This window comes from Carassius gibelio, chromosome B19, assembly GCF_023724105.1.
Source record: "Carassius gibelio isolate Cgi1373 ecotype wild population from Czech Republic chromosome B19, carGib1.2-hapl.c, whole genome shotgun sequence".
Taxonomy (NCBI): Eukaryota; Metazoa; Chordata; class Actinopteri; order Cypriniformes; family Cyprinidae; genus Carassius; species Carassius gibelio.
Genome location: NC_068414.1, coordinates 32,602,462 through 32,619,909, shown reverse-complemented (window position 1 = coordinate 32,619,909; position 17,448 = coordinate 32,602,462). Strand labels below are relative to the sequence as shown.

Below are 17,448 nucleotides of genomic sequence, written 5' to 3'. Positions count from 1 at the left end.
CGTTGCAAAAAATAAAAAATAATAATACCATAAAAAATACACCTACAACAGTCTTTTTCCATGGTCCCTTGCTGTTTTCTTTTTTAATAAAAAGCCTAGGCTATGATAACAGCTACGACAGGGTTGTCTAGCTGAATGTGAAATAAGTCATGCAAAAACCATAATCTCCTAAATACCATTCAATTTAATGTTATTTTAATAGTACTGACAACATATTTTAAGTTATCACACTACTGAAAAATTAAAGAAGGGACAGTATATATAGTATACTTCGGTGAGTCAAGAGCTAAACAAAAAGTCCTGTTTCATTACAAAATACTGTAACTTTTATAAACGTTATACTATCACCACAAAATTTTAATTAATATTTATTAAAAAATAAATATTTCATAAAACTGAAACTTAAATATATTATTTCTATAGGCTATACAAAACAGAAACGAAAAAAGACTAAATAATAAGGCTGAATAAGCTGATCTATAGCATGTTAAATGGTGGTTGCCTGTCTATGAATGGTACACCCCTCTAAGCTCACAGAAGTGGTTTGACCCAAGTCCTCAGCAGCCAATGACACTGACCTGTTCAAACTGATTTTTAAGGCGTACTTCACATGTATTTCACGTGTATTTAACGTGTATTTAAAACGTGAAATACACGTTAAATACACGCTGATTTTTCACGAGTAAACAACACGTATTTAACGCTTTAAATAAGTGTTGTCTACGCGTGAAATACACGTATTTAACGTGTTGTTGACACGTTAAAATTCACGTGTATTTGACCCTCTTGGCCTTCCATACACATTAGATAAAATGAAAGGAGACGTGAAAAATGGACATCGCGTACTTTATCACAGAATATTTGTTCGGCAGCACTTGTTTAGTTTAAAAGTAGACATGTCAAGCTTTCTATAGATATATCTCTCATGTCTCTTCGTTGAGTATTCATGGAGTTACAGTTCATTTTAATGACGTGTTTGTAAATGAAGATCAGCGCAGACAAGGTTGAAGACAGCACACCTTGTTTGTTATCTTTATTTTATAAGTGCACAAAGTTTTGTTGTTATTATGTTTGTATCCAAAAAAAAGTAGACCCTTTACAGATTCGATTGATGTATTGCTCTTATCTGTACGATTAAAACTGAAAATGTAATTAAAGTAATTGTCGGGGTTATCAGGAGAAAATGCCTCAAAACGCATATATGCGTTAATCGACTCCAGAGTTAAAAGGCTGTCGTGAATTTTTTCCTTCCAGTATTCATGTATCACGCTGTCAAATTATATTTCATTTTGCACACATAAACATCTCAAAAACACCTGAATTCTGCTCTTGTTGTGTTCTAATGGGTGGATTATTATTTTTGGAAGCTCTTAAAAAATGCTGATGAAGTCTTTCTCTCTGTTCTTTGGTCAGAGACATAATTTATTAATGAGATATCTGACCCGGTAATAATAACATCCCAGCAAACATTTGGACGTCTTTTGACCGTTGAAAAGACGTCCATCCGAGACGTCCCGTCATGGTTGAAAAATAGTTCCAAAATGAAAGTTGAACCGACGTCTTTGACGTCTTCTAGACGTGAAATGCACGTCTTTTCTGCACGTCCCTGGACGTCTAAATGTGTCGTCTTCTGGACGTCTAAATGCGTCGATTTCTGGACGTCGTTGTCTTCTGGATTTTTAAATGCGTTGCTGCATAGTTTAAGTGTATGTATATATAAGCCTGCATATAAAATAATCACACACCCACTGTGTAACATCGTGAAAGGCAATCAATTATGTCTTGAGGTTTAAAACATCTTGACAAAAGTTCAAGATTGGTCCAGTCAGACATGAACGTTCATAAAACATCTTAATCACGTGTACATCACTAACAATAACACATTATTTGTGGACATATGCAAACAAAGAAGCATGTTCTGATTTAGCACACTTTATTGTTTTTGAACAGTTTAGCATCTGTTAACCAAACTAAAATACTAATTACAAAATACTGAATTTTTATATATAAGGGAAAATTCTTTCACTTACTCACCCTCATGTTTCAAACCTGTATACCTTTTCTTTGTTCTTACCATATTGTTTTCATGTTTGCTTTACTGGGAAAATGACAAATAAGAATCTTAAAGATGATAATATATTTAAAAATTAGTTTTTCAATGTTATCTTTGTATCCATTTTGGATTTCTGAAATAAGTTTACAGGCCTACCATTTTTTTCATCAGAAATATGATTTAATGAGGGGCATCACTGAATAAAAAGTGCTGAAATACTCAATCTTAAAGTGCATTATTATTGTTAAAAATTTATATTTGCAGTTTTGGTTTATTAATGTTTTTAATATATAATATAAATCAATATTAATTGCATTTATTTTAAAATACTTTAATCATATAATATTAAGAATATTATTAATATTTGAACATGTGGCATAAACACCTTGCAGGAGCCATTGTTGTCTTGTGACAAGAAAATCATAAAACATAAGATCCTCATCATAAAATATGTTTGAAATCATTGCTATTTATGAAATCAAAGTGGTGTAAATGATTTTAAACAGTATAGAACCAACATTTATTAAAATATTACATTTCTGAGAATGTTTTCTACTAGAATGTTAAAAGATGGTTTCTTTTTATCAATGCTTTATTAATCTTGTCATTGACTTACACAGTTGTCTTATAAACACAAAGATATTTGGAAGAATGTTTGTAACCAAGCAGATCTCACAAACCATTAACTGCCACTGTAGGAAAAATTATTATGATCGTAACATGAGGGTGAGAAAATTATGACTATTTTCATTTTTGGATGAACTATCCCTTAAACAAACTACAGTTGTTTGGCTCATTTCTTGTAACCTCCACCCCCATCTCTTCCTGGAGCGAGCTTCAGGTGTTCTGTCATTGCTGCATCCCATTCAGAGTCTCCACCTCTTCACAGCATCTGAGGCAAGAGAATACATTTCTTTTTAAAATAAATAAAATAAAACATTTGAGATGAATGACATGCACTTAATTTCAAAATATCTTTATGGTCTACCGCTAAAAAAAAAGAAAAAAAACTTGGACCAAGATGAATGAAACATTAGGAAAAAAAGGTAATCAACAAGAATTAGATTTTATTTGTATTGTACAAAAGGTGTAATGCTTTAATGTGATGCCCTTGAGAAACACTCACAGTGTAAGTTAACTGTGAGAAAGTGAACAGGACATTTCTGATAAGACAGGAGAGCTGTGATGTCCCCTGAATAATTAATTAAAGCGTACCAATAAAAATTACATCAATATAAGTAACTTTTAGCCTTCTAACGTTAGCTAATTTTAGCCATACTCAGTGAATTTCAGTTGACAACGTGGGCATCATTTATCTCGGTTCCTTCGTGTCAAACAAGTAAAACTCAAGCACGTTATTCAAATAATACAAAATGTACTTACCCCACGGTAGATTTTATGTAATTTATATCGACAAATCTCCCTCCAAGAGTCCTCTTCGAGTCCTCTCCTCCTCGTGGTGGTTGCCTGCTTGATGTACCGGAACTTCCGGAAGGGAACTTCCGGAAGAAAGCGAGATCTCGCGAGATAATCTATCCTATCGCGGGATTTTGTAATATCACGAAATATATCAGTATGTTTTGTGTCTACATCTTGGCAGCACCGTTTTGGCAATTACATCCAACTCAGACCGAAATTGTGACCGGGTATATATCTGTTTCACATGTGTATGCATAGACTCAATAAAAATAATAACAACAAATACATAAAACAGGTTGAAATAATGACTAAATTGCAGCATTGCTTTGCAATCACTTAACCACACTGGGCTCTTTTTGATTATAATTTTTTTTTAAAGATAAAGTGAATATATTTACTTTGTATATATATATATATTTTTTTTTCCTGCTAGTCTTGCTTGGACATTTTTTCACAAACCATGACGAGACGTGTAAAAGACGTCAGTGGACGTCTATTCACAACCTCTTTAAAACCTCTTAAAAACTACTTGGTGCACTTTAATTAAATATTGCAGTATTAATCAAGGTGTAAGCACAGCTTTTGCATATTCCACAAGGATTTCACATAGGGTCATGATGGACGTGTAACGGACGTGTAAATGACGTCACTAGGTGACGTCCTCTCACAACCGATTCACAACGTGGGTAAATTTTGAACTACACGTATCTAAAAGTCAAAAAAACAATTATACATGAAACCCCATAGAACTATAAACGTGTACAAACATATCTGAATGCATTTTTAGGAAATGTTCTGTGTTACATATTTCTACCGATTTATGCCGTCCTACCGCGACTATTTTTGGCCGGCCACACGACGTCGCCGTCGGACCAATGTTTGCTGGGATATGTTGATTTAGCTTTTCAGAGTGAATGAAATGGGTAGCCTATTTATTTGTCTGATCTCGCCCCAAACGCGGCTGTCATGTGACTTTTTTTCCCTTCGCGATGTCAAATATTGCATTTTGCACACATACACGGCTCAAAAACCCCTGGATTTTTCTCTTAGTGTGTTCTAATGGGTGGATTGTGTGCATTCGCAGGAATATTTATTTTAAGAAGCTCTTAAAAATATATATAAATGACTTTACCATGTTGTGACGATGGATAGCAATTGATGTGAGGTTCAGCCTGACAGATAAAATCTCACAAGCACATATAAACACTCATTTTCATGTGTATAATATATTCTTCTAATTGTTTTGTGCCGTTTCGCTGCAGTGTTTTAATGTGACAGGCTGTAAATTCTCTTTAAGTGTTCAGAGAAATACATCGCGAGCTCGCGGGCAGTTGCGCTGCCGCGAATATATCATGTTATTACTTTAAACAGTTCAGAAACATCTGAATTTAGCTCTTGGTGTGTTCTAACGTGTGGATTGCGTGCAATCGCCGTTTTAAAAGGTCTTAAATAAGAATGAATTCGCTCGTTGTGAGCTCCGTGGAGACAGCCTGAGCTGAGCAGCAGTGATTCTTCTCTCATCTTTCTGACTGCTCTGTGCCCAGAAATAAATTATTAATGAGCCCTAACCCCTGTAATAATCAGATATGTTGGTTTAGCTTGTCAGTTTGAGGGAAATTGTATTATTTACTTATTATTTAGTATTTTTAACCGGTTTAAAAGTGAAACGAAACCTGACTCCTCCCTTAATCTCGGGTATTGCAAACTAGGGGCGCAATTTTTCTCAGATAATGTAAGTCTATGGGTAATGTATTTTGGCATTTAAAAATTAATAAAAAAAAAACTTTAAGTCTGATCAGTCTGAAAAGATATAGCACACACCACCGCTCTATCCCGCAGGTGTCTGCCAAGTTTGGGGCTTGTGGCTTTAAAGCCCTAGGAGGAGTAGCGTTCAGAATTTCTGTCAGAAAAATAATAATAAGAAAAAGAAGAAGTTTAAATAGCATAACAGTATGTTGGCTTGGCACAAGCCACAAGCCAACATAATTAAAAGTTAGTGAACTAACTTTGATGTTGGCTTGGCCATCTTGGCCATGGGGCAAAAGAGCCACAGTACTTGTGTGCCCAACATTCTTGAGTTGCCCAGCTGCAAAAAAAATAAAATAATAATACCATAAAAAATACACCTGCAACAGTCTTTTTCCATGGTCCCTTGCTTTTTCCTTTTTTAATAAAAAGCCTAGGCTATGATAACAGCTACGACAGGGTTGTCTAGTTGAATGCGAAATAAGTCATGCAAAAACCATAATCTCCTAAATACCATTCAATTTAATCTTATTTTAATAGTACTGACAACATATTTTAAGTTATCACACATTACTGAAAAGTTAAAGAAGGGACACTATATATAGTATACTTTGGCGAGTCAAGAGCTAAACAAAAAGTCCAGATTCATTACAAAATACTGTAACTTTTATAAACTTTATACTATCACCACAAAATTTTAATTACTATTTATTATAAAATAAATATTTCATAAAACTGAAACTTAAATATATTATTTCTATAGGCTATACAAAACAGAAAAGAAAAAAGACTAAATAATAAGGCTGAATAAGCTGATCTATAGCATGTTAAATGGTGGTTGCCTGTCTATGAATGGTACACCCCTCTAAGCTCACAGAAGTGGTTTGACCCAAGTCCTCAGCAGCCAATGACATTGACCTCTTCAAACTGATTTTTAAGGTGTATTTCAGTGTATTTCACATGAAACATTACATGTTAAATACCCGCTGATTTTTCACTTGTAAACAACACGTATTTAACACGTTAAATAATATTGGATATAACATTGGAGTAATATAGTATTTTAAGAAGCTCTTAAAAGAATATATAAATGACTTTACCATGTTGTGCAGCGCCGATAAATAAATAATATTAAATACGTGTTGTCTACGCATGAAATACACGTATTTAACGTGTTGTTGACGCGTTAAAATTCACGTGTATTTGACCCTCTTGGCCTTCCATACACATTAGATATAATGAAAGGAGACGTGAAAAAAGGACATCGCTTTGTTTTGATATGGATTACTTTATCACAGAATATTTGTTCGGGAGCACTTGTTTAGTTTAAATGTAGACATGTCAAGCTTTCTATAGATATATCTCTCATGTCTCTTCGTTGAGTATTCATGGAGTTACAGTTCATTTTAATGACGTGTTTGTAAATGAAGATCAGCGCAGACCAAGGCTGCAGACAGCACACCTTGTTTGTTATCTTTATTTTATAAGTGCCCAAAGTTTTGTTGTTATTATGTTTGTATCCAAAAAAAGTAGACCCTTTACAGAGACACGTTAAAATTCACGTGTATTTGACCCTCTTGGCCTTCCACACATTAGACGTGAAAAAAGGACATTGCCTTGTTTTGATATGGATTACTTTATCACAGAATATTTGTTCGGCAGCACTTGTTTGGTTTTAAAGTAGACATGTCAAGCTTTCTATAGATATATCTCTCATGTCTCTTCGTTGAGTATTCATGAAGTTACAGTTACTTTTTTCCCCTCGATGTCAAATGATATTTCGTTTTGCACGGCTCAACAAACACCTGGATTTTGCTCTTGTTTTGTTCTAATGAGTGGATTGTGTGCATTAATATTTTAAGAAGCTCTTAAAAATATATATAAATGACTTTACCATGTTGTGAATGAAATGTGTAGCCTATTTATTTGTCCGATCTCGCCCCGAAACGCGGCTGTCATGTGGACTTCAAGTGTTCAGAGAAATACATGGCGAGCTCGCGGACATTTGGCTGCCGCGAATATATCATGTTATTACTTTAAACAGTTCAGAAACATCTGAATTTAGCTCTTGGTGTGTTCTAACGTGTGGATTGCGTGCAATCGCCGTTTTAAAAGGTCTTAAATAAGAATGAATTCGCTCGTTGTGAGCTCCGTGGAGACAGCCTGAGCTGAGCAGCAGTGATTCTTCTCTCGTCTTTCTGACTGCTCTCTGCCCAGAAATCAATTATTAATGAGCCCTAACCCCTGTACTAATCAGATATGTTGGTTTAGCTTGTCATTTTGAAGGAAATTGTATTATTTACGGAATTTCTGACCGATTTAAAAGTGAAAGTAAACCTTTGGGTATTGCAACTAGGGGCGCAATTTTTCTCAGATAATGTAAGTCTATGGGTAATGTATTTTGACATTTAAAAATTAAAAAAAAAAAAAAACTTTAAGTCTGATCACTCTGAAAAGATATAGCACACACCACCGCTCTATCCCGCAGGTGTCTGCCGAGTTTGGGGCTTGTGGCTTTAAAGCCCTAGGAGGAGTAGCGTTTAGAATTTCTGTCAGAAAAATAATAATAAGAAAAAAAAGAAGTTTAAATAGCATAACAGTATGTTGGCTTGTTGCCAAGCCAACATAATGAGCCCTGACCCCTGTAATAATCAGATATGTTGGTTTAGCTTGTCAGTTTGAGGGAAATTGTATTATTTACTTGGTATTTTTAACCGGTTTAAAAGTGAAACGAAACCCGGCCGACTCCTCCCTTTAATCTCGGGTATTGCAAGTAGGGGCGCAATTTTTCTCAGATAATGTAAGTCTATGGGTAATGTATTTTGACATTTAAAAATTAAAAAAAAAAAAAACTTTAAGTCTGATCACTCTGAAAAAATATAGCACACACCACCGCTCTATCCCGCAGGTGTCTGCCGAGTTTGGGGCTTGTGGCTTTAAAGCCCTAGGAGGAGTAGCGTTTAGAATTTCTGTCAGAAAAATAATAATAAGAAACTAGAATTAAAAGTTAGTTAACTAACTTTGATGTTGGCTTGGCCATCTTGGCCAAGGAGCAAAAGAGCCAAAGTACTTGTGTGCCCAACATTGAGTTGCCCCGCTGCAAAATTAATACACATAATAATGCCATAAAAAAATACACCTGCAACAGTCTTTTTCCATGCTCCCTTGCTGTTTTCTCTTTTTAATAAAAAGCCTGGGCTATGATAACAGCTATGACAGGGTTGTCTAGCTGGATGTGAAATAAGTCATGCCTATTTTTCTCGTGTATGTATTTCACAGTCCTGCCACCGTCGCGTTGTGGGCAACGACACACAAGATTACTGAAACAATGCATTTTAAATCAAGGAGATCATAAGGGGTCCAAGCACAATGGTTTGTATAGATGATGCAGTTACACACTGTTTAAAATTGTTTAATTTGTACTGTATGTTCATTCTATTTATTTATTTGTGCTATTTACATAATGTTTACATTTTTTTAAGTTTGTTTTTGTTAATGTAAAATAGCACTGCATAGTCTTCACTGTAAGATAAAATACACAATCAAACCAAAATGTATTCAGACACCTTCAACATTTCTCACATAATCACAGTTTATTTGCTGTAGTTTAGAAACTGGTAATAATATATGACAATAACTCAGAACAAATTCATCTTGATAATTTCGGATAACTTTGATAAAAAGATATGTAATGGAATCAACCAAAACTTCAGACTGTCAGTATGACAATATTTACACAACTATCAATACTTTGTTGAACAGTTACCAAGCAAGAAATGCTTAATTTGGTTCAGTCTGTGGTGTGAAAAGGTTCCATTAACAATTAAAGAAAGAAACACTTAAGCAAAACATGGGCAGGTCCTTAATTATTATTTTTTTAAATCAATTTCACTGGTAGCCTACTGTATGAAGAATTAGTGGGTATAATATTTCACAGATCACTATTTTGCCATACTCACTTACATAAATGAACTAGTGGCCTGCACCCACTAGTAAAACAATTCTATCTTATTTTTGGATTGACTTTGGATAAATTCTTGTACTACAAGGTAATTCAGTCAAGAGCAGTGAGTGATTTACTTTCATTTTCATACATTAAAGACTCTGACAGCAGAGCTAGTAAATTAGGCGCGGTCCCTTTAAGAGACAAACGCATCCATTATGATGATACACATCCGATTTTTTTTTTGCAAATCTTTACTTTCACTTAAGACATAACCACATACTTATTCGAACACACTTTCCAACACGGGTATTTCGACATATTTTGTATGTATTTGTTGTCGGTACAAAAGCAAGAAGACTTTGAGACGCGTCTCTTCTTGCTCCCTGAACAACACCGCGCTGCTGAATTGAGCTCTTTTGCTTTTCGCTCTTTTTTCTGTTTATTTAAACTGCGATTTGAATTTGTTCGTTCAGGTCCAGGAGGAAGTGAACGTCCTGAACGACAGCTCTGTTCAGTGTTGCTGTCCCTGTCCGCGATACGCGCGGCTCTCTCTCGTGCACACGCGCCATCAGCTGCTCAGTTCAGATTCCCGCAGCGCGGGGCTGAAGCCAACTTGATGTGTTGAATGCTCGGAGCACGTTATAAAACGTATTCTTAAAATACACATTTCTGTTTTAATAAATGGTCATATTAAATCATAGCATAACACATAAGTAGGTACAAAAATAATCAATGATGCATGCGACCCTTTTGGTCTCAGTGTAGCTCCCTGCTTTACCATGTTATGCAACGCTGAGCAATTGCTGCGACGTTAAGCCTGACAGAGAAATCTCACAAGCACATATAAACACTCATTTTCATATGTGTAATATATTCTTCTAATTGTTTTGTGCCGTTTCGCTGCAGTGTTTTAATGTGAAAGGCTGTAAATGTGTACTTCAAGTGTTCAGAGGAATACATCCCGAGCTCATCTGTGACGTTCAGCATGATGATTCAGTTAGAAACCAGCTAAGACCAGCGTGACAGTGGCCAAAACTACTTTAAAACCATATAATATATTATTCTAATTGTTTTGTGCCGTTTCGCTGCAGTGTTTTAATGCGAAAGGCTGTAAATTCTCTGTGGACTTCAAGTGTTCAGAGAAATACATCGCCAGCTCGCGAGCAGTTGGCTGCCGCGAATATATAATGTTATTACTTTAAACAGTTCAGAAACATCTGAATTTAGCTCTTGGTGTGTTCTAACGTGTGGATTGCGTGTAATCGCGTTTTTAAAAGGTCTTAAATAAGAATGAATTCGCTAGTTCTCGGCTCCGTGTAGACAGCCTGGGCTGAGCAGCAGTATTTTTAACCAGTTTAAAAGTGAAACGAAACCCGACTCCGCCCCTAAATGTCATTGCAACTGTAGGGGCGCAATTTTTCTCAGACAATGTAAGTCTATGGGTAATGTATTTTGACATTTAAAAATTAATAAAAAAAAAACTTTAAGTCTGATCAGTCTGAAAAGATATAGCACACACCACCGCTCTATCCCGCAGGTGTCTGCCGAGTTTGGGGCTTGTGACTTTAAAGCCCTAGGAGGAGTTGCGTTCAGAATTTCTGTCAGAAAAATAATAAGAAGAAAAAGAAGAAGTTTAAATAGCATAACAGTATCAAGCCAACATAATTAAAGCTGCAAGCAGCGATGAACGGGCCCTCGCACCCGGGCTCACAGGCAGTAAGTGGCTTTAGTAGATCTGTGAACATTGAGAAATATGCATTTAAACTCAGAAATATAAGTGGAATATGTCAAAGTTTATTCCATATATCTGCCAATTTTCCTGTTGTAAGCAGGTGGCGCTATCATTATAATGGAATATTGGCCTTCAGATGTGTTCAGGCCAGGACTCTTATCGAACACGTGAAGTTTGGGGAAGATTGAACATTTAATGCCTGAGTTACAACAACTTCTCTTCCTATGGCGAGACATCAAATTTTGTCATGGCGCCATGGACACACCCTTTAACAAAATCTCAAGATCTCCACAATTTAACATTGCAAAGAACTTTAGATTAGACTGACCAAAATAAAATGTTGATGTCATAAAATTTCTTGGAGTAGTTATTTGCAGTGTAAAACATTGACACTTCCTGTTGCCAGCAGGTGGCGTTATGACTATGACTGAATATGGGCATGTAGATCTGTTAAGGGCAGAAGTCTTATCTAACATGTGAAGTTTGAGGCAGATTGGACATTGTGTGTCTGAGTTACAGCAGCTTCCTTTTTCATGGCGAAACATCGAAATTTGTCAGGCCGCCATGGACACGCCCTTTAACGAAACCTCAAGATCTTCGCAATTAAACATCGCAAAGGGCTTTAGATTACACTGACCAAGTTTGGTGTTTATCTGAATAAATCTCTAGGAGGAGTTCGTTAAAGTACAACCCCTGAAAATGGCAAAAACTATGCCAATTTTGCAGAGAAAATTCTAAATAACCGACTTCCTGTTGGGATCCGGATTTCGTACCATGAGACTTTTTTGTAGGTATTGGTGTGTTACATGTGTGTACCAATTTTTGTACATGTACGTGAAACATAGCTCGAGGCGCACTCCGTTGAAAGTGCATATGCACTCCGTTGAAAGTGTATAGGTGGCGCTATCGAGCCATTTTGCCACACCCAATGGAATATTTGCCTTCATATCTGTTCAGGCCAGGACCCTTATCACACATGTGAAGTTTGGGGAAGATCGGACATTTTATGCCTGAGTTATAACATCTTTTATTCCCATGGCGAGACATCGAACTTCGTCACGGCGCCATGGACATGCCTTTTAACAAAAACTCAAGATCTTCACAACTAAACATCACACAGGTCTTTAGATTAGACTGACCACAAAAAAGACATTGATGTCATAACATTTCTAGAAATAGTTTGTCGCAGTCTAAAATATGTCACTTCCTGTTGCCAATAGGTGGCGCTATGACTATAACTGAATATTGGCATGTAGATTTGATCAGGTCAAGAGTCTTATCCAACATGTGTAGTTTGGGGCAGATTGGACATTGTATGTCTGAGTTACAGCAACTTCCTTTTTCATGGCGAAACATCGAAATTTGTCAGGCCGCCATGGACACGCCCTTTAACGAAACCTCAAGTCCTTCGCAATTTAACATCGCAAATGGCTTTAGATTACACTGACCAAGTTTGGTGTTTATCTGAATAAATCTCTAGGAGGAGTTAGTTAAAGTACAACCCCTGAAAATGGCAAAAACTATGCCAATTTTGCAGGGAAAATTCAAAATAACTGACTTCCTGTTGGGATTCGGAATTTGTACCAAGAGACTTTTTTGTAGATATTGGTGAGTTACATGTGTGTACCAATTTTTGTACATGTACGTGAAACATAGCTCGAGGCACACTCCGTTGAAAGTGTATAGGTGGCGCTATCGAGCCATTCTGCCACACCCGGTGGAATATTGGCCTGCAGATCTGTTCAGGTCAGGACTCTTATCACACATGTGAAGTTTGGGGAAGATCGGACATTTTATGCCTGAGTTATAACATCTTTTATTCACATGGCGAGACATCGAACTTCGCCATGGTGCCGTGGACATGCCTTTTAACGAAAACTCAAGATCTTCACAACTGTACATCGCACAGGCCTTTAGATTAGACTGACCACAAAAAAGACATTGATGTCAAAAAATTTCTAGGAGTAGTTCGTCACAGCGTAAAATATGACACTTCCTGTTGCCAATAGGTGGCGCTATGACTATAACTGAATATGGGCATGTCAATCTGTTCAGGTCAGGAGTCTCATCAAACATGTGAAGTTTGGGGCAGATTGGACATTGTATGTGTGAGTTATAGCAACTTCATTTTTCGTGGCGAATCATCGAAATTCGCCAGGCCGCCACGGACACGCCCTTCAACAAAAACTCAAGATCTTCGCAATTTAACATCGCAAAGGACTTTAGATTAGGCATACCAAATTTGGTGTTGATTTGAAGAAATCTCTAGGAGGAGTTCATTAAAATACAACACATGGAAATGACCAAAATTACACAAAATTTGCTCATAATATTAAAAATAACCGACTTCCTGTTGGGTTTAGAATTTTGGTCCAAGAGTCTTTTTTGTAGGTATTGGTGTGTTACATATGTGTGCCAATTTTCGTGCATGTACGTGAAACATAGCTGGAAGGCTGTTGATTTTCTTAGTATAGGTGGCGCTGTCGAGCCATTTTGCCACACCCTCTTCTGAATCCTATATCAGACGAAAATTTTCACCAGGTTTGACGCGTGTGCAAAGTTTCATGACTTTTTGAGCATGTCAAAGCCCTCAAAAATGCGATTCATTCGGGAGAAGAAGAAGAATAATAATAATAAATATAGCTGCAAGCAGCGATGGCGGGCTCAAGCCACCAGTGCCATCGCCACCCCGGTGGGATCAGGTAAACTGTGCCCAGCGGGCACATGCATTCACAATATCCCTCTGGCAGTGAGGTTTTAAAGGATATGGCAGTTAAAGGGTTAATCCGAATCATCTAGACTTTAAAATCACATTCACAGAACAATATATATATATATAACTTTAGTAACACTTTACAATAAGATTCCATTCATAAACATTATGTTAACATGAACAATATTTATATAGCATTCATTCATGTCAGTTAATATTCCAAACTTAAACATTAAAACATTGTTTTATTGTGATTTTTTTCCAAGCACATTTTACCAATTCCAAACCATATCAATCTTAATAACTACCATTATTTTTTTTAAATCTAATTAAATCATTTTTTGGAATCTTAAGTCTCTCAGAGCCTGACACCGAGTAATTCTGGAGACTCCAGGAAAGTGGCAGTTCTGTAAAATGTTGGCGCTAGAGACTAAATGCTCCCTGATAGTTTCACACCTAATTCACTTAACACACACACACACACATTACCTACAGTGACAGAGGGACAGAGTGACATCAGATGTATGATAGTTTTTTAATTTTCTATCATCCATATAGTGTTGTATAGTCATGAAACTATTGTCATGAGACCAGTCATTCTGAGGAAATATGCCTCAGAATGACTGGTCTTCTATGTGTACATTTTTTTGAAGTGTTTAGAAGCTGCACTTTAAAAAAATAAAAAGACATTTACTGGTTCCTTTTTTACTATTATTTCAAAAAATCACCACGACAAAACCATTCAAGCTATCCCAAATTCATTCACACCTGTTCTGTAAGATTAATTCTTTAAACAGTGGTAAAAGAGGATGTGGTGCTGATCCTTCAAGAGTCACTCAAAACGTATCTGTCCATAAAGCCTATAAAGAATTATTCTTAATATACAGTTCACAATACTTCAGCTTGTTATTCTAATTAAGTGAGGGTCATTTTATCAGTAAAATTCCTAAAATACATATTATTTTATTTGAAAGATTTCTATAAATTATTTAAATCATACTCGTTTCTACAATAATTATTTAAAAGTAATCCTATAGCTCCCTCTGGTGGCCATTATAGGTACTAAGAATTGCAAGCTTGATTTATAAGTTATGATAGTTTTAATTTTATGCTGGCTCTTGAAAAGGATAAAGCTATGAAACTTACTGTGCTTCCTTCAAATGAGGACTTCTACTTATATAAAAAATTATGAAGAGTTAGAATGAAAAATTTTAAAGATATAGTAAAATAACTATTGTATTTTTTATGTTACTTTAATAAATCTCTATGGCAACACCATTTAAGCTATCCTAAACCCATTCACAATTTAACATCTCAGTATATTGGCATCATGTTGAAAAAGGAGTATGGAGTAGTATGAGGAGGAGTATGAATTCATTTACAGGCTGATTTTATCATAAATCCACAATAAAATTTCTGAGTTCTGTATCAATCTGTGTTGTTGTTGTTTGTTTATTTTTATCTTTTATTTTTCATAGGAAGATAACTTACTCTCCTTTTTAATAAATGTGCTTATAAACCAAGGACAAGCTATTTATAGCTGTATTTATAAACTGCTTACTACTGACTATTAATATTGGGACAAGGCTTTATAAAGCATGAACTGACTATTTACTAATGAGTGCAGTTATTATAAAGTGTTATCAATGCATTTGCTAATGTTAACAAATTAGACATTATTTTACAGTGTTATCAAATCCTTAAATGACTCATAAGCATTTGTGAAAGTTCTGCTTGCATTACAGCTTAGTATTGATCTGTGAGCTGAACAGATTTACTGTTACATCCATGAGATTATGTAAATTCAAATAAATATAATGTCACAGGATGTCATAGGTCAGTATCAAATGAGTTTGAAATTATTATTTGCAGCACAAATAAGTTTTTTTTAGGATTTTTAAAAATCCCTAAAACTGTCAGAAAAAGTTTAAGGCCTAAGCTATTTCTATGTGAGTGGCTAAATTTGTTTTTGTTTTTATAATTGTAATACACAAACTATGAAATTATACAAAATGTATAAAAAGGTAAATAAATAAATACGCACACATTAAAAAAGCAGCCAAGTCGAATGAGTTTCCTTTTTTATATAGATTAAAATTGAAGACAGAAGCAAGTGGTAAATGTGGTCACTTTAATATTCAAATCCAGTAGATCCAGTTTATGTTCACGTGGCTGTTTTCGTTTATATTCGCCAAGCTATTATGTATTTTGAAATAATCTTGTCCGTGATGTGTTCGTTCGTACGACGAAAGGCAGAAACCTGCAGCTCGAGAGATATGTTATTCTGCCAGTCGCGCTTTCAAATAGTCTTGCACACTTAAACTGGTCACAAACACCTGCATTTACCTCTTGTTGTGTTACAGTGGGTTTATTGTGTGCATTTGTGGTAATATTTTATTTAAAAAAGCTCTTAAACAAGAATAAATTCGTTTGTTTTGAGCTGGACACTGTACGCGCTGATCGGAGGCGTGATTTCAGATAGGCAGCCACAAATATTTCATTTTCACACAAACAGTTCAAAAACATCTGAATTTAGCTCTTGGTGTGTTCTAATTGGTTGATTGTGTGATATCGCTGTAATAATTTATTTTTAAAAGCTTTAAAACAGGAATAAATTCGTTTTCTCTGAGCTCTTTACTCCAGACGCTCGTGATCACAGCGGTGATTCATCTCTCCTATTTCTCACGTATCTCTGGCCAGAAATAATTTATCCATGAGCCCTGAACCGGTAATAATCAGATATGTTGGTTTAGCTTGTCAGTGTGAATTAAATCTAAGTATTTATTTGTATTTTTAACCGATTTAAAAGTGAAAGTAAAAGTCCGGGAATTGAACCTGTAGGGGCGCTATATCTCTCAGACAATGGAAGTCTGAAGCACATATACTCAAACAGAGGGACAGAGTGAGATGAGATGTCTGACAGTTTTTTAATTTTCTGTTATCCATACAGTGTTGTAAAGTCGTTAAACTATGCATATTTCCTCAGAATGACTTTTTCATCTGTATGAAAAAATTCTTTGACGTGTTTGGAAGCTGCAATTTAAAAATACAATAATGATTCCCTTTGTAAGGTCATTTAAAAAAATCACCACGGCAAAACCATTCAAGCTATCCAAAATCCATTCACAATTTAAGTTCCTATCAGAAATACTGATGTGTGTTCAGAGTTTTGTGAAATTCTAAGTATGTTATTTGCCTCAAAATCACCTGAGAAGTATTCCAGTTTGACATGTTGCCACGCCAACAATTTTTTAGATATCAATATCCCCCTTGCAGATTTATATCGGCTGTGTTTTAACATTATTCTGATGAAGTTTGAAGCAAATCGAGTAATAATAAGATGCTGAATTCAAATCATTTTGAAAATGACACACTTCCTTCTGCCAGTTGGTGGCGCTATAACTTTGACTCCTAATAGTCACATATATGCAATCGACATCATACAACGAATAATCTGATGAAGTTTGATTAAAATCAGGAAATGTATGTGGACGGTATTAGACACTTCCTGTTTCTCATTTCTCGCCATAATTTCAACGCCTCGCCACGAGCAAACCGTTCGAGATATCAAAAATCCCCTGGCAATTTTTCATCCCCAGTGTCTTGAGATCATGTTGACCGAGTTTGGCGACAATCGAGAAAAAAACCTATGACAAGTATTTCAAATTCCAGAGCATGCGCTTTTTACATAACTCTAAATAGCTGACTTCCTGTTGGGTGGAGCCTATGACATGCAATACGAAAGTTGTTCGGCACGATGAGATCTATATGTGTACTGAGTTTCATATGAATATGTGCAAGTATGTGTGAGCTATACATCAACATTTCTGACTGTGTTC

At 35.7% G+C, this 17,448-nt stretch overlaps 1 long non-coding RNA gene across 1 annotated transcript; it reads right to left on the bottom strand.

Annotated features, from left to right (window-relative positions):
* Positions 1–2,546: 2,546 nt before the first annotated feature.
* LOC127979725 (uncharacterized) lies at positions 2,547–4,357 on the bottom strand. The gene is made up of 2 exons (XR_008158845.1): positions 3,437–4,357; positions 2,547–2,945 (listed from the first exon to the last, which is right to left on the bottom strand). It is a non-coding gene; the product is annotated as an uncharacterized LOC127979725 (long non-coding RNA).
* Positions 4,358–17,448: the final 13,091 nt, after the last annotated feature.